A 24,184-nucleotide genomic window follows, 5' to 3' on the forward strand; every position below is an offset into this window, starting at 1 on the left:
ATTTTTCTTTTTTTATTATTAATTATTTTTATTAACATATAATGTATTATTAGCCCCAGAGGTACAGGTCTGTGAATCATCAAGCTTCACATAACTCACCATATCACATATCCTCTCCAATATCCATAACCCAATCACCCTCTCCATACCCTCCCTCCCCCGAGCAATCTTCAGTTTGTTTTGTAAGATTAAGAGTCTCTTATGGTTTGTCTCCCTCCTGATCCCATCTTGTTTCATTTTTTCCTTCCCTATCCCCTAAATCCCCCACTCTGCCTCTCAAATTCCTCATATCAGGGAGATCATATGATAATTGACTTTCTCTGATTGACTTATTTTGTTCAGCCTAATACCCTCTAGTTCCATACTTTTCATTGATTGAAATGTAATATTCCTACTGAATCGCTATTTCCTTCTCTTAAGTTTGGCTTAAGTGCTCCATGAATTTAAATAAACCTTTCCTGGATTGAACAGGTTCTGATGTTTTTACTGTGTCCTTAGTATCTTTAGTACCCTAACTATTCATAACACCCAATGAACTATTGTATAATAAGGCATCTGGCTGGTTTTCATCCCAGGTTCCTTGGATAGAGTCTTGAAACCTTAGGAATTTCCTAATAGGAGCATCTTTGTTATTCATGGTGGATCCCTCAGACCACATCTGAGTTTATGCTAATAAGCTGACTCATGGTAGGTCCCTAAATAGTTTTAGAATGAGGGACAAACATGTGATTAGAGGGTTGAAGTTTTGAACCAGGTGGCACCATCCGCCTGACTTCTTGACCTCTGGGGAGGGGATAGGCGCTGTAGATTGAGTTCAGTCATGTGGCCAATGATTCAATCAGTTGTGCCAATGTAATGAAATCCTCCAAGAAACTCTGGACATCTGAAGCTTGTGTGAGCGTCCTGGTTGGTGTTATACATTGATGTGCCAGGAAGATGACACATCCTGAGGACATATTTGGGACCCTCTCAGATCTTGCTCTGTGTGTCTCTTCATTTGGATTCATTTGATTTGTAACTTTTATAATAAAACCATCATTAACTTTTATAATAAAACAGTCATTGAACGTACGAGTCATCCTAGTGAATTATCAAACCTGAGGGGGTCCTGGAAATGCTTAAATCTTAGCCAGTTGGTCAGAAGTGTGGGTGGTCTGGTACTCCCAAGCTTTTGAGTTGTGTCTAAAGTGAACACCGACTCATGTAGGACTGAATCCTAAATCCCTGAAGTCTGACCTACCTCTGGGTAGTTAGTATCAGAATGCCATTGCAACTACTGCTTGCCTTCTGTATTATCAGAGTTCTCCAGAGAAACAGAACGAAAAGGAATGTATAGACCCATAAAAGAGATTTATTACTCAAATTAGCCTCCATGGTTATGGAGGCCTAGAAGCCTCACAATCTGCCTTCTGTAAGCTGAAAAACCAGGAAAGCCATTGTGTAATTAGGTATGAGTTTGAGGGCCTGGGAATGGCAGGGAGTAGAAGGAGTGCTGGTGGTGTAGGTCCTGGTGCCCAAAAAGCATACTTCTGAGAACCAGAAGCACCAAAGTCCAAAGGCAGGAGAGGATAGATGTCTCAGCTCAAGCAGAGAGCAAATTCACCCTCCCTCCGCATTTTTGTTCCATCCTGCACTGACATGGGTTAGATGATGCCCATTGATGAGGATGATTTTCTTTGCCCTATGTACTGATTCAAATGTTAATCTCTTCCAGAGACCCCCCCCTCCCCCAACCTTATAGACATACCCAGAAATAATGTCTTACCAGCTATTGGGCACCCCTTAGCCCAGTCAAGCTGACACATACGATTAACCACCAGGCCTCCTATCCTGCTCTCTGTCTGTTACATTGCCTCCTTCCAGCAGAGTCTTCTGCTTCAGCTAAGCTAATTGGCCCTCTGCTCCTCTCAAGTACTGCGTTTCTTTCAGCCCCTGGTTGGGACAGCTTTCTCATGTGACACCTCTGTTTTACCCATCAGGGTAAACCCCTTCTTCCTCTTGCCCCACCTCTTCCTTAGGACATTACCTCTTATGCTGTACTCTTTCTTCAACACAGGAAATTAATGTTTATTTTGAGAATGTATTTTTTTCTTAACAGCATAAGAAGAGACCGTGAAGCTCTTATACTAGGCTTCCTATTAAGGAAAAAAAATTTCCTTCTCTGCTTAGCATAGTGATAAAAGCTTACAACTTAACAAAAACTGAACAATTGAATAAGACAGATTAAAATGACACGTGTACTTACATTGATATGGACTGTGGACTGCACTGACTCACTGTAAAGCTTTAGGTTTGGAAGGGACTTTGAAGGTCATTTGGTAAGATGCCTTTGTTTTGCTACTAAGCCTACTAAGGCACTCCATAAATATTTGTGGAATGAATAAAGATAAGGGAAGATGAGCCCCTGGGAGTAATTGACTTGCTCGTGCCCTAACACTATTAATATTTATTAAACAAATGAATCCAGATTAACCCAGTATAGCAGTGGGACCACTCTTTCCCCTTTCCATGTGACCCCAGTTAGCAGCCACATTCTCCTCCCTCACTTGGTTATTGGATGTGAACTTCTTTCTGGTGCTAACAAGGCTCAAATGATTATAAGTATCTTAGAGAGTGAATGATTTTTTACTCATTCTTTTTGAAATAGAAAGGCTTTATCTCAGATCAATGTTCAAATCCTTAAATGTCTCCTCTTAGAAGGCTTACCATATGTAGAATGAAATAAACTTAAATCCATAAGCCTAGTATCTAGGATGAAAGGGAAGTCACAAAAGATAAAGTGCTCCAAATTTGGGTCTAGTTACCACATATTTGTAAACCCTAATTATTTCTATTAAATTGCCTGCTTATTTACTTCTGAATAATAGCAGAAAGGCACTTGATTTCTAAGTAGTTTATTTCCTAGAAAGATGTTTTTGGGTATTTCAAGAAATAAGATTTTGCTAGTTTTTCAGATGAGCAATGCTGCTAGTGATGAACTAATCCACCAAGGGAAGACTGTGAAGGAACCTCTCTACCCTTTAGGACTTTGAGCAAAACTATTTACTTGGTATCTTTTAACTATAATCCACCAGGGTAGGCTTGGAAGAGCTCCAAAAGTCATTTCCAAGAGGATATTTATAAAGCATATAAGAGGCAGGGGGAAAAGAAAATAGTATACAACAGGGTTTTGTCTTTGTTTACTTAAGAATAAAGTAGAAATCTGGTGATTGCCTCCACTTACCAATAGCCATAGGATCTTATCTAGAATATGTCCTCTGGAGCCTTTGGTTCTCTGTATGCAATTGTCCCATCATTCAAGGGGAAAGTGATCTCCAGTTCCTGTGGCATCAGAAATATGCCTGAATGCTTTTTGACAAGGTGGAAATCACAGTAAAATCTTGAATCTGATCTATCCTGAGGAAGGACAAAATTGGTCATGTTAAGGTTGATGAGGGTTCTTAGAAAGAGGAGGGAGAACATTGTCTCCCATGCTTGGACTCCTGTAATAAAACTATTGCAGGAGCAGCACTGGACTGAATTTGTGTGACCACAGCAGGTTCTTTACCCTGTGCATGTCCTTGTTCTTCATTTATAGGATGGCAACAGCAATCCCTACCCTACCCACTCAGGCTTTCGGTAAGTACTGAATGCAATAACATCTGTAAAGACTCAGAGTGGTGCCCAGCACTTGGAAAGTGCTCAGTGATTTTTATGAGTCAACTAATGCAAAGACAGCAATAGTTGCTAAGTATACCATATATCCTGTATGAGGCATGACACAATGTATTACACTGGTATAATGGAATGTAACAATTGAACAATTGAAATTCCCAGGCCCAAATCTTTCCTTTAACACCCAGATGTTTGTTTTAATCAAAATATATCATTCCCTTCAGGGCATTCCTTACCTTCTGTGGTTATTTTGCTTCCTAGAGAAATCTTATGGATTTGTTTAAAGATGATTCCCGAGTATTTAGGTTCTTTGAAAGTATGCTTTCTGTTGCGGTTTAGGGGAAAGTAAAATTGTTTAACTCAAAGCAACTCATTAGATTTTGATGAATATTAATGGGATCAAAGACACTCATAGTTCAGTTAGCGGTCAGCTCATCTAATGATGGCTTCCTGTAGTTATCTGATAATAGCAATTCTAGAAATTGAAAGCAAAAGGAGCTACCTGGAATCAAGGAATGGCCAACGAAGTTGGTCTCCTCAGCTATCTCTGTCCAGGTTATAAAGGCGTGGACCTCCCTTATGTCCCCTCCTGTCAGGATAGCAGATTAGCATCTCCTTTAGCTATATCACTGTGACACATGAGTTGGTGAAATTTTACCTGTTATATTCAGAACTGAAGCACACTAAGTCCCCCTGGTTTCTGTTTAGGACTTTCCCTTCAGGACTGGTAGAATATTGTTGTAGCTTCACCTAGGGTGCCTAATATCCATTTGCGTCATCTATAGTGATGGGCTTCAGTGAAAAAAATGCCAGTATAAACAAAACTTCAGACTGGGTATTTCCAATACAAACATTTGGAAGTACCTGCAAGCTAAGTGCAAATGGTGTGCACACTATAGATGTGTTCAATACAGAGTATGTGCTGAGCAATGGCTGTATGGTTGCATTTTGTCCTTGCAACCCTTCAAGGTAGGTCCTGTTATGAACCCCAATTAACATATAAGGAAACTGAAGTTTAGAGTGATTCAGTAGCTCTTCTAAGATCTTATAGGCAGTTTGAGGCAAAACCACACCATGTTCTGAACAACTAAGTTGGAATCTCGAGAGTCATGTGTATCTGATTGTAAATGCAGGTAAATCTATGCAAGAAGAAGTACATCTTGGCCACAAGTCCTTCCACATCTGGGCTTTATTTTTCTTTTTAATGAAGAGTCCAGAGATGAGCATTTTTGGGGGGTGTGTTCAGCTGTTTGCCAATGTCTGGGCTCCGAGTTGGTGTTTCTGTGATTCTTGTGACAGCTTCAAGCATCATTCCCTCCTGTGATAATGTGGAAAAGCAGGAAACAAGGTTGGCAATGACCATGTTCTTCATTTGTCTCTTCATTAACCTGAAAGAAACTCCTTCTCCAGAAGTTTTCCTGGGAAGACTTTGCACAACTCAGGCTAGTTACATGCCTGGGCTTAGCTATAGTGGGGCTCGGGAAGCAAATGTCAGGGTGGGTGGGCTCAGTAATGGGAGGAGGGATCTGTTGTCAGAGGAAATGGGGGAGAGTAACCTCCAAACCCCCTCAAGAACTATGAAGTCTGCTTCCAGTAAGATGTCCAGACCCTCTGCTTTTACAATAGCTACAGCTAAAAGGCTGCAGGTCTAGCACAGAGTTGTAGATGAACTGGCCTTTTGTGCTCTTTTGAGGACTATATTTTATAATTATAACTATCACTTTTTAAGTGAGGTAATTATTGGTGACGAACCGTTGGAATATTGAGCCAAATAAAAAAAATTAAAAATCACCTTCTGACTGGTAAGGACATGCAAGTTAATAATAGCTGGTGGTATCCATAGCTAAGATTGACCAAATGCTGTACTACAAGCTTTGTCTACAGTCCTCCGGGAAGTTTTCACAACAACGAAGAGAATCCTTCCTGTTTTGTAGCTGAGCCGTCCATAGGTTAAGCAAACTGCCCACAATCCCACATCTCATCCACAGAAGCACAGCTGTGACACAGGAGCACAGCCCTTCACTACTTCTCTCCTAAGCTGTCTCTGAGTTAGTAGTGCCTTAGGTTAGTGATTCTCTGTTCACTCTGAAGAGAGAGACCTTTTATCTGGGTGCCATAAACCAATGACTGCCTTTCAAGTCCCCTCAATATTCCTATGGGAACTTCTGTCCTTCTTGGCTCTTTCCTGACCATGGCTCTTGGCTCCTGTGGTGGCCATCTTCTCTCGAGCTCTGTGTTATTCCCTGTGGTTACCACCCTGCTTCACCATCCCCCAGTGTGAGGCCCCGCAGTGCTGCTGGGGGCAGCAAATGTGCTCTGAAGGCCTACAGGACAGAGGGGCATCTAAAGCTCTTTTTAATTCCTGATTGCATCTCTGCTTTGGCTCCAACCTTTTTGCTATCTACTTGTGATTCCCTGTCTTTCTTTAGACTGAAACTTTGGTTTTCCACTTGATGGTAAGATAAAGTGTCTGTAAAAGTTTTGCAATTAGTTTTGTCTTTGATGGCCTCACACTGATAGATATTTTCTTCCCTAATGAGTCTTTAAAATTGGAAATATAGCTGCAGAAGGGTTTATTCTTCTATTATCCAAAGCTAGTCTCCAGGATGATGGGCTGATCTTTGGGCCCACATCTTGTGTAGGAAGGGAACAGCCCAAGAATCTCGGTCATAAAGTTATCATGCATCCTTGAAGCTTGTCCCCATTTTGTACTGCCTGGGACACATTCTTTACTGGCATGTAGATGTAATATTTATTTCTTATCTCATCTTTCAACCTTCCATGTGAAGTGGCAGTCCCAGCTTGAGCCAAAGCCAAAGTTAAAGACCTATCTGGGCATCTGATGAACTGTTTGAGGCAAGGTCAGAATCACTGTGGATTTAATTTATGAAAAGACAACTGAGGAACATGAAATGACAAGGACAGCATATTGTGTTTGTTCTGGAGACTGGCCCTTTGTCCTGCATCTGCCTTGTGCTAGAGACCAGGGTTTTGGGAGGAAGTTGAAGGAACAAGATTCTGGACATCTTGAGGGTATAAGAAGCCCTTGGGGGTGACCAAATGTGACCCAAAGTCAGACGAAGGTCTGTTCCCACTTCTGCATGGAGCACAGCATAGCTTGGGTTGCACGATGAACAGAGAATGGACACAGCAGTTATCTGTTGAATGAAAGAAGGAAAGAGTGAATATTTAGAGACAATAAAGGACTGAACATCACCTCAAGGATATGCAGCCTGGAGAGCCCCAGAGAATGGTCTCTGAACTGCAGTCTTCTGAGCCACCATGCTGGATACTGGATCCAAAACAGGAAGGTTCTCAGGAAGCTACTGGAGGCAGTGTTCTTAGCAAGGAAGTCTGAGGAGGACAATGTGGAGAATACCAGGTAGAGAAAGGTAATTTCATGGAAACTCCCAGGACTTCTGGAAAGAACATAGGCTTTGAAGAGCTCCAGATAAGGGTCTGGGAGGTGAGGAGTGATGAATACCACAAAGACATCTCTGAGCTGTGACTAGATGGAAATCCCCCTCACTCTCTGCTTCCAAAGATCTCAAAGCGATGCCTTATGCTGATTGCACATAGCGCTCTATGGCCGAGCAGTGGCTTCTGTAGTAGCAGTGATTATGACCCTGTTTGTACCTAAGGCTGAGAGCCCCTGAGAAGGCCTACTACATGATCTGGGTGTTAAGGGAGGCTCAACTTTTTTTACTTTGTTTACTTCTACACTGTGTCTTTTATATGGAAACTTTCAATAATTATTTATTGCTTAATTCATCACTATTGTTTTACTTTGGTCTTAAAGTGATATATACATGATTGTATTTCTATCTCTATATACAATTGATTGTAAATTATATATATGGTTGACTATAACTGTCTGTGTATCTATCTATCTATCTATCATCTATCTATGTATCTATCCATGCACCCATCTATCTAGTTGCTGTATAGTTGATTCACATGTGCCCTCAAAGGCACAGAGATCTAAGAGCTAAGTGGCAGGGGCCAGATGGCTTGAACTGAATCACATCTCTGCCTTTTGCGAATGTTATTGAACCTTTTTGTGCTTCAGCTTCTTGCCTTGCTGGGTTCTCATAAAGAAACCTGTGTGCTATTCTCCATAAAACTTCTAGAACATTGCTTGGTGCATGAGAAGAGGTCAACTGTGGTTACACTTGTAGTAAATGACTTCTGGTAGCCATCCTACCTGTCCTCCCAGCTCCTCCCACTGCCACTGCCCAGCGCCTGCTTGGAGCTTTCAGATAATCTTTACTGTATGTGTAAGGCAGGGACAATTTGGGGGAGTGTAGTGGGGGCATGCAGTACTGACCTTGCTCAATATAGACGTACAGATATTCACTGATTCTAGAACTGTGTTTGGTTCTAGGGATGAAAGGTGAATATTTTATGGTCCTTGAGCTGGTGCACTCATGGCTGAATCCCCCTCAATTGCTGTACTTCCCTCATTTTCTCCCCTATAGATTCACATTTTCAAATTACTTTTAAAATGAAAATACTTCTGAATAACTTGTTGGCATATCATTAGGTGAATTAGCTCAATCCAGTTCTTTCCTTATAACACAGTGGCAGGAAGAAGAATGGTGAATTTTGACCAGGAAGTGAGTGTAAGAACCAATTTTGGAAGGGGGCACATTCAAGGACCTGGATAGAAGTAAGTGACCCTAGAATAGAGACGTTCAGAAAACAATACAGAGAACTGTCAAAGTCAAAGTTCATCTGTTTTCCAAAGTTTGCATGGGATCTGTCTTGAGCATTGCATAGGAGGACAAGGATACTCTTTCCCACTTGTTATCACTTTCTAGTCCCCACCAATTCCCTCATCCTCATCTTGAGACCCAGAGTTTTAATACAATAATTCATCTACTTTATGTTAAATAAGCTTTTGCTGTGTAGTCTAAGAAAATGACTCTCAGTGATTTATTACATCCTCTTGAGGTAGCTCCAGGCTTCACTTGTCTTCCCCAACCTGGCTCCTGCTCTTCGCTTCTCCCTGCCATAACGTCCTGTGTCAAAACCAAGGAGCCTGTTGGCTGGAGATCTGGTAGGTGATTAAGAGCTCTTGGGAATCCATGGTATATTCTTGTTGACATCATCCTGTCTTGGAAGAGGGGAACACGGTCTGTGTTTTTTAGCTTTTGGCCCTTTTACAGATATTTTCACTCCCACACAACTATTGTGAATGGACAGACCTGGGTCTTCCTCTCATTTTGGAGGGGCTCCTTCCTCACCATGAGAAGTCCTAGGTTTGGGCAGCATAAGCCATTTCTGCTATAGGTCTTGGAGACAAATATCCATTTTCCTTTGCTCCTTCATTGTGAAGAGAAATGAGTACTGAGATGAATGGAATTGCGAACTGCTGCCCCCTCCCCCCTCCATTCATGGGTTGAAGTCCTCACCCCTGGTACCTCAAGACATGACCTTATTTGGAGATGGGGACTTTAAGAGGCTTTTAATGTCAAATGAGGTATTTAGGGTGGGCCCTAATACAATATGACTGCTGTCCTTATAAAAAGAGGAAATTTGGATACATGCACAAAGGGAAGACTATGTGAGGACACAGGAAGAAGATGACCATCCAGGAGCCAAGGGGAAAGGCTTCAGGAGGAACCAACTCTGCCGATACCTTGATCTTGGACTTCCAGCCTCTAGCTTTACAAAACATTAAGTTTCTGTTGTTTAAGCCCTGCAGTGTGTGATATTTTGTTATGGCAACCTGATCAAACTAATACAGACACCATCTTTGTTCAGTCTGAAGAAGACCAGCATCAGTGCATCCCCCAAAGGGAAAGTCAGAAATAAAGAGGTTTCTGGTCTAGTTGGGCCCCAGGCCTCATTCGTTAGAGAGGTCTGGGGCCCAACTTGTGGCCCACATATTGTTGGATTTAAGTCAACAGACTTACAGGGGCAAGGCCTGTAAATTACAAACAGAGTGTCTTAGTCCTGCCACCTTTCCCGGCCTTCCAGCAGGAAGAACCTGTGACCATTCAGGTGAGTGACTAATCAAGGATTGGGATTCTGGCCAAATACCTTTCGAACTCATCACACAGCTAACACTATCTGTCATTTAGATCTTTGCATTCAGGGGAAAATATGTTCTACATTCCTGATAACAATGTATAGTGCATTTTTGGATGGCAACTTGTTTAAATTGAGAAGTGCCAATATTTGTAGATTTCTGATGAACATTCGAACTGTATATACTTTTTACTGACACACCCCATAGACTTCCACCTTTTCGTGCTAGTGTCGACCATTCTTTCCAGAGTTAGTACTACTTGCTGCACTTCTCTGTCACATTGAGTAAATAGTTTCAGAGGATTTTGCAGAAAAGCTGAAAGCTGAAAAGTCCTTCTTGTGGTGCCTGGGTGGCTCAGTGGGTTAAAGCCTCTGCCTTCAGCTCAGGGATCAGTCATGATCCCAGGTCCTGGCATCGAGCCCCACATTGGGCACTCTCTTCCACGGGGAGCCTGCTTCCTCCCCTCCCCCTGCCTGCCTTTCTGCCTACTTGTGATCTCTTTTAAAATATTTAAAAAAACAAAGGGCTTTTTTTAAAAAAAAAGATTTTATTTATTTATTTGAGAGATAGAGAATGCAAATGCAGAAGAAGAGGGAGAGAGAATTCTCAAGCATACTCCCTGCTAAGGATGGAGCCTGAGTCAGGGCTGGATCCAGGGACCCTGAGATCATGACCTGATCCAAAATCAAGAGTTAGACACTTAACCAAGTGAGCCACACAGGTGCCCTGAGAAGTCTTTCTTTTTTGTGGTACCAGAGATTCTTTCTTTATTTTTTAAAGTTTTTTTTTTTTTAAGATTTTATTTATTTTTTTGACAGACAGAGATCATCACAAGTAGTCAGAGAGGCAGGTGGGGTGGGGGGAAGCAGGCTCCCTGCTGAGCAGAGAGCCCGATGTGGGGCTTGATCCCAAGACCCTGAGATCATGACCTGAGCCAAAGGCAGATGCTTAACCATCTGAGCCACCCAGGCACCCAGTACCAGACATTCTTAACAATCAGAAAGATTGGGAAATTTTAGTTTTCAGTATTTGAGATGCTGTCTCCCACTGACATGAAAATATTCACTTTGGAATGTTGAATGCTGGTTCAATGAAGATAAGACAATGCCTTTCTTAATGACTTGCCATGAAGTATTCTGTTCTCTTGTGGCATTCTTCGTAACATATGAAGGAGAGTGAAAAAATACCTACTTTTAAAACAGTAAATGAGTTCAATCCACATTAGTTAAAGGCTGAAAAATAGGTAATATTTGTAACCAGATCATAACTATCAATCCTGCTTCAGGTTTGACAAAAATGATCAGACAAGCATTTACTGAAGGCTCACCCTGCTCCCAGCACTGAGCCAGGATCAATGAAGTGTCATGCCTGCCCTCAAGGAGCTGACAATCTAATAGATTGGACTCACAGTATTGGAGAAATTCTATTGGATACTTATTAGTTCCAGAAATGAAAGAAGATAATCAAATAAAGTGCTTAGCCACATACTGGGCATATGATCCAATGTATCATAAATGTTGGCTGTTATGGCCATTATTATAAAAAATAGCAAAAGACATATAATGATCTACTTGTTGCCTTTTCATTTGCTTTATCCTGTAGGCAACTTTGGGGCAATGCCTGGAAAATAATGTTAATTATTACAGAAGTCTGTAAACACCTTCCCAAGTGTTTTGTGACTGCAGCATAACCTTTTCTACCTAGGGATAAAAATAAACATTCACTCTCCCTGGGTAACAGTATTGCATTTTGCAATTCAGATTTTATATTTGAGTGCCTTCTTAACAGCTCTGCCAATATGTTCATCTTCTGTGGGTCTTAGGACTCAACTTTGAGATTTATGAGCACCTGTTCCCCATCTTTTTGCCAGCATTAGCTAAATTATCCACTGACTTTTTAAATGAAGGTTGGCCTCAAGATTCAGGGCTTTTGGATGTTGTTTCACTTATATTTTTGCAGCATCGAGGCATGCATTTATTGCAAAAAGTATGCAACTACACCTTAATGCTGAGGCCCAGAAGAAGGTGGAGAAGCAACTCACTGATAGGAATGCCCATGCTCTATTCCTTCATGGTCCTTTGTGCCATTATGGCTAGAAGAAGGGCTGGAGGTAAGGAGACAAACATTTGAGGGATGGCTGTCTTGTAAGAATAAATTCCCTTCTACTTAAAAATGGCCTTGCTGCAGCTTCCTCTGACTCTGTTGGCTGACTGACTCCTGCAATGGACAGGGCATGACCTCAAGCATGGCTTTCTATTGTGACCACACTCTAATCCCTCTGTTATGCTACATTGGGACATCCAAACACAGCTCCCTCTTCTGCTCTCATCAGCAGGGATTTCTCCCACAGCTGGACCACATCAGGGCCTTCTGAATAGCCACATGGGATCCATTTTCCACCATCAACTCCTTTTATTGAGGACAGATGTGCATCCTGAAATTTAGGTCCATCCCAACTGCAATGGTCATGGGACACTTGATAAACTCTGCACTTCAGTGGCAGGAAAAAACCAAACAAAACAAAAGAAAAGAAAACCCTTACTTTCCAAACTTCTCTGGGCAAGCCTGATCATGGAATCAAAGACCCTGCTTGCCTTTTTCTTTAACATAGAAACTCTTTAATTAAATGTGGATTTGTTTTTCACTCCATAGGAGAAGAGCACATTTTTATCTTTCATGCATGTTGAAGAACGTGTTTATTGAACAAAGGAAACAGACTGAAATCTCGTTGGATAGGCTCACAGGGTGGTGAGGATGGACATGCAGAAGGACAATATTTCACAGGGAGAATCTTTACAAGAAATCCTAAGAACAAGAAAGACAAAGCTGAGGATTTTGGGTCTTATCGCCCCTAAGTGGGCAGGCATAGGTTAATTGTGGGTTAGTCTGTGTAGGAAGTGAATGTGCCTTCAGTAGGAAGACCCTCAGGTCTGGTCCTTATCTGTGGACATGGAGTCAGGAGGACCCTGGGGAAACCCACTGGTCCCCAGGGACCTCATCCTTTTCTCACTAAAATACAGAGTGCTTGGCTGACCTCTAGGATCTCTTTAAGAGTTAAAGGTGAGCATCATTTTCTTGCTGTCTGGGTGGATGCTCTTCTCTGTGTGGAGGCACACATCACACGTGCACGACCTTCTCACAGCTCTCACGTTGGGCACCAGGTGTGACTACTTCCACTCTCCTCATTGCTCCCCATCAGGGTGGCCTCTGTCACTTCCTGTCTCAATTCTGGAAAGCAGATCAGTGTTAGCATATGGTGGACACCCAATCTGTGATATTGATGGAGAGAGGCAGGAAGAGGAAGGAAGAGAAAGGAAACAGAGGGAGGAAGAAGAGAAAAGAGGGAAGGACAGAGGAAAGAAACAGGGAGAAGGGTACTTGCTATTCTGTCCTCAAAACTCTCCCCCCAGCGAGTTTGGGGACTGCCAGATTCTTTTTTTCTTTCAACTCTTTAGTTCAACTTCCTCCTTCCTATATTTTAGGTCTTCCCGTGTTCCTTGGTATAGAAGACCAATTTGTTCTAATGTGAGTAATTGTGTTGACCCTTTCAGGAAATATGTTTATTTTAATTGGATTTCCTGAGGATAACACCTGCAACAAAGAATTCACGGCTGTAAGGCAGCCAATTGGGAGAAATGCAGGGTCCCTCAGTCAGGATTGCATAAGTAATTTCCCATTGCAAATGCTCGCAGTGCCCATGTTAGGAAAGAGCTTTGGTGTTACCCGTTTGGGCAGAGACAATACGGACTTACGAAATAGTTCCTGTCCTCTTTTATGGTGAGTTGTGGGAGCCAATGGCTGTGAGCAAAAGGCTTAGGACCCCTTTCAGGTGAAGGCAGTGAAAAACAGAGATGTCTGCCCAACCTCTGGTCCCCTCTTCAGTGGTCTGGAGACCGAGTATTCCACAGAGAGGGGCTTTGGGATGCAGGAGACTGGCTTTGCCTTAGTGACAAATAAGCATTTATTATGTCAGGCCAGTGAGATTTAGAGATTTGCCTTGTTGGAAGTTAGTATTAATTTCCAAGACTAATACACACATCCTGCTACAAAGCAAACGAAAGAACACCTTCACAGCAAGATTTCTAAAGTTTTGGGTGAGGCATTCCTGCTCAGAAGGTAAATGAAAATTTGCATCTTTCTTCACAGGGAGGGCAATATTTCTTCTCCACTGTGAAATGAATATCAAAGTTGAAGAAATCAATCCTTTCTGAATTCATATATTTGTAAAAAAGTAAGACGGTGCAGAGTCTGAAAGTATGATTTCATATCAAGTTGGAGAAGATTGCAATAATTCCCCTGGGCATAGTCAAGTCGCTTCATTAACCACATAATATCTCATACTTAAAAACATGCTATCTATGTTCTCATTTCACCTGAATGCTCTTTATACTTGTCTATCTACAAGAGGTTGGGCGGTGAGTGGCATACCAGTAGGATGTGTTCGAGCAAATCTCGATTCTGACAGTTCCACTTCTGAGCTGGGGGACAGGGTAGGAAAGGGGAAGGCACAAGATATCTCATATTACTCTCTTTTGCCCTTAGCTGCTCTCTCCCCATCCCCAGTCTGCTGTTGTTTGCCATGCAGAGATAGAATTGTTCCGTGGAGGGAGGTAAAAGGAATTTTTCCTTCAAAATGCCATCAGAACTGTTCTGTTCTTGGATTTGAGGGCCCAGATTCCCAGTAATGAGAGATTTAGGCCCTAACCCTGCTTTTGCTGGTTTGCCTACTGATGCCACCCAGCCGAGCTCTGCACACTCACGTGAGACTATGCAACGCATGACAGAAAATATGTGTGGTCCCAAGCAAGTATAGGGCAGCTTCTTCTGAGGACTTTAGCTATATGCAAAGATGTGGGAATAGAGTTAAGGATCTCAACTGGTGGGTAATTCAAAACATTCATGTCATATCAAAGCATATATAGGGAATGTCATGGATTAAACACACAACATTTATTAGGAGTGTTGAAATTGAAACATTGACTTCAGGGACAAATTATTATGGTTATTTTTGCCTACCATCATGCCCCTTAAATTTCTGTCCCCAGACTTATGGGGCTCTACATTCATTGTTCTTTGTTGTTAGGTATACTTTGATGGCAGTATTTGGGAAGCAATGCGTGTCAGAAGGGTCTCAGATGGCCCTGGTTATATTTTTCTCTGGGCAATATTTGTCTCTGTACTGTTTAGAGCTTTTTTTTTTTTTAATTTAAAAAAATATTTAGCTTTTTAAATTTTTTTTTTAGGGAACATAGTATAGCAGTTTATTTATTTATATTTTGAGTCTGTTTTTTATTTATTATTATTTTAATTTTTTATTATTTTATGTTAGTCACCATACAGTATGTCATTAGTTTTTGACGTAGTGTTCCAAGATTCATTGTACTGTTTAAAGCTTTAAGAAGAACTTAATGTTCAAAATATTCTATAGATTTGCATGTAAGAGCTCTTCAAATACCTACTGAACATTTAAAAATAAGGGGTGGTTCTCAATGATCCTGAGAATTAGAAAATGATCATTGTAATTGGTCAAATGGGTTATAAATCCTGAGGAAAGTTCCATGTCTTTGGAATAAAGACACTATATGTGAATCCATTTTAGCCAGAGATCTGTTGTCGGTAGTGGGTCTTTTGCAAGTAACTTTGGGATGTAAAGGCTTTGAAGTCTGGGGCATGTAAAGGAGGGGTCACTGAAGAGCAGTTTGCCTTCCTGGGAAGAAGCCCTTTTCATGAAACCCAAGGAAAGCAGCATCTTTACTGAAGATGTGTGTTTCGTGCTCTGCTATTCCCACTCTGAGCTGTCTGAGAATCCAAGTGGCAGAAGCTGCTTGGCCCACAATCATGGGGGCAGAGTGAGAGGGTGGGCTACCTCTCATCATTTCAGGGCACTTACATCTGGCTCTTGGACTGTTGTACAATTTGATTAATGGTGTCTCTTGTTTAGGTAACAATTAACAGTTTACAAAATAATATACATTAGAATCAGGAGTTTAGACCTGGAAGGAATATTAACAATCCTCTAATAGGAAAGATATTAAGAATACCAAAGATTCTCATTGCCTTCACTTTGCAGTTGAAGTCATGGAGGTCCACAGGAGGGCTGGGGTGACTTGCCCAAGATCACACAGTGGCACATTATGGTGGGGGCTAGAAGGGGTCTTCCATGCCCAGTCTTTCTGCTCCCCATGGGACATCACAGCACCACAGGAGTAAATGTGTCTTTGCCTCAGGGGTGATGGGCAAAGAGGCAAGCCCATGCCGCTGGTCTTGTACCAACCTTTCCAACAACCCTTTGAAGTAGGAAGGACATGTCATGATGTAATTAAGAATGTCTCTAAGTGACAGAAAAACAAACGGAGCCTCAGAAAACATGGGCACCTTGTTTAAGCCACATGTCTGGTGAGTGACAAAACTGGGACAGAATACAGTTACTCCAGCCTCAAGATCTTTCTATGCCCATGCTGCCTCAGTGCCCCAAACACTGTCATGGTCCAGGGTGCCCAAAGCCTGCTGAGCACCTTTAGGGCAGCTGGAAGCTTTTCATGCACATGGAGGAAAATCTAATGCTCAACAACTGGATGAAAGATTTTAAAAAAAGAAATAATTATCAGGATCTGTTATTCACACAACAAAAGAGCAATTTCCTAGCGTTGCCTAGGCAAAGATAGTGGATTTTGCAACAGGCTTTGCAGAAGGAAAAGAGCGGATTTTGTCAGTTGTCACCTTTGGCCCACTATCTTGCCACCTGCTGACTTTAAGAAAAAATTGTCTGAAGATGAGGATTAATGTAATGGCTGATTCCATTACTTCTGTACTTTTTGGATGAAATTTGATCATTCTGCTTCACATTCCTTCTCCTCACCTGCTCTGGAAAGCAAATTGAATTCTTTGAAAGAAAATTCAGTGCAGACCAGAACACACAGAGAACCAGCCTCTACCCCTCCTCTTAAAACCTGAGGGGCTCCTCTTAGCCACAAATGCTTCTCTTCTGCTTTGTTTACATTGCACGGTTTATTCCATTAAGGTCCAATTTCAGGGGCTCAGGGAAACCCGGATGGCCCGAGCCTGGCTGCTCTGAAGAATATAAGCACTCACAAGGAAACAATTTCTTAGACTAACTTCCTCAAGGATTCTCTTTAGCATTCACTGGAAACTCTGCCCGTGGAGAGCTCACCAACCTTTAAATGAGCTGGATGTTCTTTTTTGATCCAGCCCATCCAAGCTAGGCGTCTGGGTGCTAATCTCGCTTCCCAACCCATGTGGGCTCTGGGCAAGCCCGGGGAGGTCACCCCTGCTGCAGGGCCTCTTCCCGCCACTTCTCCCCACCACGTTGTTCCCCCTGCTCAGGCTGCAGCTGCTCAGGAACTCAACAAATAAAACGGCATCCAAAGGGCTGCACCCCACCCTCCCCACCACCATTTTTTCATAGGGCCTTTTAATATGTATACAACACATAACCAATACTCTTTGCCTTTGAAACATCTAGTTACAGGATTTTGAAATATAAGAGATTCATATGTTTCATTTCACAGTTGGGTAAACTGAGGCTGAGGGAGGTTAAGTGACAGGTCTCAGCATCCTAAATCAGCAAATACTGGAGCAGAGCAGGAATCCCACCCTGGGGATTCAGTCCAGAACAACCTTGAGCTGCAGTCTTTTTTTTTTTTTTTAAACGAAATAAAAGAAATTTACATGATTTTAAAAAAAATGAAACAAAAGAAATTTACATGTCCCCCCCCACCCCCGACCTGCAGTCTTAGCTGTGGTGTAGCTACATGCACAGGGCTCATGGCTTTAAGCCCTCCTTCCTTCAAGGGCAGACTCAATCTCCTCCTCTGCTGACCCTGAGCTACTGGAATCCTTCCCTTTTTGAATCTCTTATAGTCCGTGTCATACACATTAACACTGAATGATTCTTGTGCTGTTCATGGCTATTGGTTTCCTCCTCCCAGTGAACCCAAAAGAATGACAGGGAAGGGATCTCGTCATGTGTTTCTGTCTTCAGGGTAAAACAAGATGGCGCCTACAACGAGCATTGGTCGATTGAGTCATTGATTGACATGTATACTTTGGCTGCTGTCTCACTGTAAGTCATGAGATTATGTGCTACATTGGTCATGGTGGTTCTGATGTATTCTGTTATCTGACTGTAGGCAACCCAAGTCTGTCTGTTCATCTTAATCGGTCCCTTCTGGCTGCTGTCTCTTGTGTTGCCCCCGAAGCCCAGTGCTCTGAGTCCTTGCAACTACTCACAATCCACCAAGCTTGCCATATGTACCTGCTCCTGCTCCTTGCTTCCTTCTCTCTCAGATGCTCTTCTCCTTTACTTCTCCTTCAAAGGTCTGCTCATTGCCACCTCCCCTGGAGGTAAAATCATTTGTTATTTCCTCTGTGCCCATCCATGCTCCCAGCCCAGGGCTTCCCTCTGGGTCTAGAACTTGCCTCCTTGTGTTGTGGTCATTTGTTTGTGAGTCTTTCTCCCCGGCCAAGTCTGGGTGCTCCTAGAGGCCCAAGACCTGTCTTAGGCATCTTTGCACCTACCCTGCCCTGGGCCCTGGTACAGTGCTTGGAGCTGCAGTGCCTGGAAATTGGTTTTGAATGAGCAGGTAATTTAACTTGCCGTGTGAGATGGGCCAGCAGGAAGAGTGTCCACAGAGCGGATGTGGGAGGAGCCAATGACTGGGCCTTGGCACATGCTGAGCTCTCACTGTGGACCAAGGAACCACCATGTGGGTTGTGGGAGTTTTCCCGACACCAGAAGACCGAGGCCCCATCCTCAGGGAACTTGTCATCTATTGGGACAAATAAGTCCAGAGGTGAGTTTACTGCAATGAAACTTAAACTATAAGAATCTCATCTCCCCACACCATTTTGAGGGGCCTACTTCTACTGAACTTGAAATTGTGTATTTTCTTCCTTAAAGAGAGCTCATAAAAATGCAGGACTTTCACTGGCATGAGTAGGGTCTGCTCTTGGACTATGGGTGTCCCTGGGGTCTACCCCTGGGAGGAGTGACAGCATCCCTTTCTAGGGCCTGCACCAGGAGGGAGAGTTCACATGGGGCTCTTCTGAGGGCTGGTAGATCCTTCAGGAGATGAGACAGCGGGTCCTGCCAGCCCCTGATTCCCTCTTTCACAGTTAAACCAAGGAACCTTTTAGGAAAAAGTATAGAATTGACACTCCGTGGTATCTGCCTCAAAAAAGAAATAAATTCTGCATAGCATATTTTAATTGTGTTACATATTTTTCAAAGTTCTTTTGTGTTTGTCATGATGTTAGGTCCTTCTATGGGCCCTGGAAGGTAGGTTGAGGAAAGTGTCATGTCTATTAGTAGACAAGGAAGCTGAGTCCAGGGTCACTCATGTTGGGTCCCAGAGCAACCCGTGTCAGAGTTGAGGTAGAACTTGAGTCTCTTGATTAACCTACACTTTGTTTCCTGCATGAGCTTCAGAGAGGAAAAACATCATAAGTCAGTGTAGAGAGTGGAGGGACTTTTTTCCTCCAAAAGGGTTGTGAACATGGGAGCTGGTCTCCCAAGGTTGGGAGAGGTGATCAAAGAGGAAGGGGCCAAGACAGGAAACACACTATGTGTAGTGTGTGTATGGTGTGTATGTTGAGGTGTGATATGTGTGCGTGTGCATGTGTGGTTAATGGTGTGTGTGGCCTGTGTTTGTGTGCATGCCTGTGTGGTACAAGATATGTATGTGTATCATGTGTGTGTTTTGCAGTGTATGTATGGGGTTTGTGGGGTGTGTGTGGTTTGTGTGTGTGTACATACATGTATGGTGTGTGATGTGTGATGTGTGTGTGTGTATTTTGTGGTGTCTGTGTGCATATATGTGTGCAGGTTTGGGGAGTGTGCTCCACCTTGGAAGATGTATTTAGGCAAGAAGATTGTAGATGAGCTGACATTCCATGAGATGGAAATTTGGGGGAAGAGGGAACCAAAGGAATTTAAGGACGGCAGGGATTTGATTCATTGTCAGGTTTCGTGGATTATTCTGAATTTAGGATTGAAAGAGGCAGCTGGAGTTTAGATATTTTTAGTAATTACCACCTTTTTAATACTTTGGTTTCCAATTTAGTGTCCCCTCCCCAGAGAAATGAAAACACGTCCCCCTGCTCTCATGCCAGTTTTGCTGTGTGAAACAAAAGAGGTCATGAGCCATTCTTTCCAGGGACTGGGGTGACTAAACCTCAGGCTTATTAGAAATTCCTGCCTGCATTTTCCTAGCAAATACAAAGTGCTTCAGAAACATTTTTGAATACATCTTCCTAATCTATTCAACAATACTCAGTATCTGTAAGAGCTAAGGAGAAGGGCTCACAGTGGTAGTACTGGATTTGTCTAGCTCTGGACTACACATCCCTTACATATGGAACACATCAAGGCTGAAGATAGAATCAGGGCTTGTGTCCATGAAACACAAATACCAGCACCTCCTTTCTTAGGGCCATCTTACATGGCAGATGCCGTATTGCAATGATTTCTTCAATTAGTTGTTGTTTTTAAAAAAAGATAATGAGTTCATAGCAGCAATGGCCACAATCGCCAAACTGTGGAAAGAGCCAAGATGCCCTTCAACAGATGAATAGATAAAGAAGATATGGTCCATATATACAATGGAATATTACTCAGCCATCAGAAAGGATGAATACCCACTTTTGCATCAACATGGATGGGAATGGAGGAGATTATACTGAGTGAAATAAGTTAAGCCAAGAAAGTCAATTATCATATGGTTTTACTTACTTGTGGAGCATGAGGAATAACATGGAGGACATTAGGAGAAGGAGAGAAAAAGTGAATTGGGGGAAAATGGAGGAGGAGACAAAGCATGAGAGACTATGGACTCTGAGAAACAGAGTTTTGGAGGCGAGGGGGGTGGGGAGTGGGGTGAGCCTGGTGGTGGGTATTAAGGAGGGCACGTATTGCATGGAGCATTGGGTGTGGTGCATAAACAATGAATCTTGGAACACTGAAAAAATAAAATTAAATTAACAAAAAAGATAATGAAATCCTACACTGCTGATGTATCTTGACAAAGATATTGGGCTGCAAATCAAGCAAGTCATGCACGTTTTCTGAGTGGGACTAAAATCGGGGTCCCCAGTGAGCTTTCTGATCATGGTGCCTGGTTTGTAGCCATTAGCCTAGTGCATTCTTTTAACTGTCAAGTGTCTGGTTTAATACATAGCTGGGTGATACGTACGTCTTCATAAATAGACACGTGTCTTTGAATTCCAATGCCAGACAAAGCTTAGCAGTCTGAGTTGAGGTTCAGCACAGCCCAAGAATCTGAGCTGCAGGAGAGGAGGGAAGGAGGTGGCCTGGCCATTCTGGGTCCCAGGGGAAGGGGACACAGTGCCATTTTTAGGCCAGAGCGTGGGTGGGGGTGGAACCAGAGGCCTGGAGCCACGGAAGGTGAGTGTGGAGACAGTGGTTGCAATCGGATGGATTAGGGAGATGAAAAAGGGCGAAAGATGAGAGGTAGGGGATTAAAAGACAAGAAGTGTCAACTCCCTAAGAGAAGCCTTGGGTTTTATGGAATGTGCTCCGTGTAAAAAATAACTGCATTTTGATGTCTCTTCCAGGCTTTTCATAGCCAGACAGCTGCAGAGGCAGAGAAAAATGCAGAGGCCCAAATGGGAGGCGTGTATTCAGAAGCCTGACCTGCGTCCCAGGCGGCAACCCGAGCACTGAGCTTTCCCTTACCTTATGCACAACCTGGATATTTGGACCTGCCGCTCAGTGGATCCTGTCCTTCTGTGAAGGTGTCATTACATACTTAAAAAAATGCACTTGCATGGTAGGATCCAGCCTCGTCTGTTAAACAGGTAGTTAGACAATGCAGTGCCTCTTGATATTTAAGTGTGGCTAAACGTGAGCAATGCCCGCACACACATGTGCGTGCACACACACATGTTCTGAGACGGTTTAAATTGAGAGTTCAGCTCTGTCCTTGGGTACTGTTAAAGTATTTAATATGAGGCAGAGCCCATTTACAAACAAAAGGACTGTCACTTTGATGCCTATGCACAGAAAGAAAGATGTGCTTGTTGGCCACCAAATAGCTCCATTTCCGTACAGTTAATCTTAGGAGTTTCTGTTCATGCTCAGTTCTGATTTCCACTTTGCAGAGACTTGCCTCTGCTGTTTGGACAGGTGAGAGCATCAAACACACAATTCTGTTAAAATTATAGCTTGTTTGTGTGAGGCAGAAGCATTTTAGCATGTTATCAGTTACTCCTACTGTCTATTTTGACGGCTTTTTATTTATGGAATATTGGCATATTTTTATCTGCAAGTCTTCTCAGTTGTTTTTGGAAGAGAGATTTGGAAAACATGAATGATGGGCGCAGCCATGGACAGCCGATTCTAAATTAAATGATCTTGCCATTTTATTTTTAAAAAAGAGAAATTAGCACGAGTTCATTTAATGTCTTGCAAGGTCCAAGCCAGAAATAATTCCATAATCCTAAAGGACTGCTCCTCTTTAAGACTAAAAACATCTCTTTAAATACATGTGCCTTTATCTTAGCATTTTGCTCTCTTTTATATTTCTCTGGGCATTGGATTTTGGGCTCTGTTTAGTGCACATCCCTTTCTTCTAAATTCTCCTTAAAACTAATCTCTTTTGGGGAGTCTTTCCAGGATGTTGTGTCTCAGCATTAATACTTTTTATTGTGTGTACAGAGGGAATTTGTTTTTCTCATTTGATTCTGCATGGCATGGGGGCTGGATAAAAGTGGGCGTGTCTTTTATCCAAAATATAAAATACAGTTTTTCAGAACACCTGATTAAAACCAACCACAATGCTGAGAGGACTGCTTGGGACAAGAAATCATTTGCATGTCAAGGTTCTTTCATTCTTTATGATAACCTGCTGCTAGAAATCCTGCAGCTCCTGGATGAGTCCGACCTAAAACTGATAGCCAGCAGTGAAATTTGAATTTTGATATATGTTGTATAATGAGACCCACTTAAAGTCCTTTGAGCCTAAAATCTCATGAAAACCATTTCTGTAAGATCCTTTCCATATTTCCTGTTTCTAGGGATGTAATTAGATTTATGTATGACTTCAGAGGCTGTTGTAGCTTCGGTTATAGTTACAAAGAGGGTGGACTCCAGTCAGAACTGTAACATTGCCAAGTGCCTTATTGGCGCCCTTTTCCCGGGTACCCATTTGGTTTCCCTGGGACCCCATTTCAGGGTCCACTGGGTCAGATACTGTCCTTTGCTGAGGCCCCGCTTTATTCTGTGATTCCCATCCCCTTCTTATCTGTTTGTTTGTATGATCATTCATTCATTCTTTCATATAACAAATACTCATTGAGAACCAGGTTCTACTCTGCTTGGAATTCAGAAGAGGACAGGATTGCCACTGTTAAGACTTTGTCTATGCATAAGTTACAGAAGTAATTAATTCCTACCACAGCAGGTTGGGAAAGTGGGGAGGGGTGTCTGAGGAGAGCAAGAAGTAGGAGCAGGGTGTGAAGGGCAGGTGCAAGAGGCAGGAACCCTCTAAAAGGGAGTCTCCACGGGGAGGCAAGGAACCCGCTCTTCTAGAATCCAGCAGGAAACCGGTGTGCTGGAGAAGGAAAGGCAGGTGGGTGCGTGCAATGGTTCTTTACAACTTTGAAGATATCATAGAAATTGTACTTGACTAGTTTGTTTTTCATTTAGGGTACCATTTAAAAATATTTAATTTATTGATTGCTAATAATCCTAGGTAGTGTAAACCTCTTGGAAATATACTTAATATTTAGAAAAATGCATTTTATTGTTAGTAATCAAAATTGCAACACTCCAAAAATTTTCAACATTTCATATGGGATTTGTCAACTATAAATTGATTTCTTTTGAATTCATGTTTATGCCATTTCCTATTTCATCAAAGTTTTAGAATTTTCACAGTTCTCTTGCCTGTTTTACAAGCAGCACATCCCCTCTGGTTTGCTAGTTCTAGGACCAGTATCCAAATTCTCTTTATATTGCTTTTGGTTTTGGTTCTCTCTCTAGGTCATTTCTTACTCGTCTCCCCCTTAGCATTCAGCAGTTAGCCCCCTCATTGTGCTCTGTGACTTGGCCTGCTTTTACATCTCTTCTCTAAAATTGTTTTCATTATGAATTTAAGTTATCTTATTTCATTATGAGTAGTTCTTAAGAAACTTCCACTATACTCCAGAATTTGCATGGATATAAATTTCAAGTAAATCTGTTTATCCTTTCTTATCAATGTCTGCTAACTTGTCCTTAGCACATTTTTATTCAAGGCCTATTCTGTGCCTAACATAATGATGGGCTTTGGGAATATACAGATTAAATAAAACCTATAGCTTATTAATGCAGAGTCTAAATAATGGAACTTTATCTGTAGTCTCCTGTTCCTTTTAGGCAGCATTTTACTTTAATAAATGTTGTTTATTACACTATAGAACTGGATGACACACCCTTTATTTTTCTATAATGATCTGTTGTGGGATGTGATACTAGCT

The sequence above is a fragment of the Lontra canadensis genome, unplaced genomic scaffold (genome assembly GCF_010015895.1).
Source record: "Lontra canadensis isolate GAN:19392208 unplaced genomic scaffold, GSC_riverotter_1.0 scaffold103, whole genome shotgun sequence".
Classification (NCBI taxonomy): domain Eukaryota; kingdom Metazoa; phylum Chordata; class Mammalia; order Carnivora; family Mustelidae; genus Lontra; species Lontra canadensis.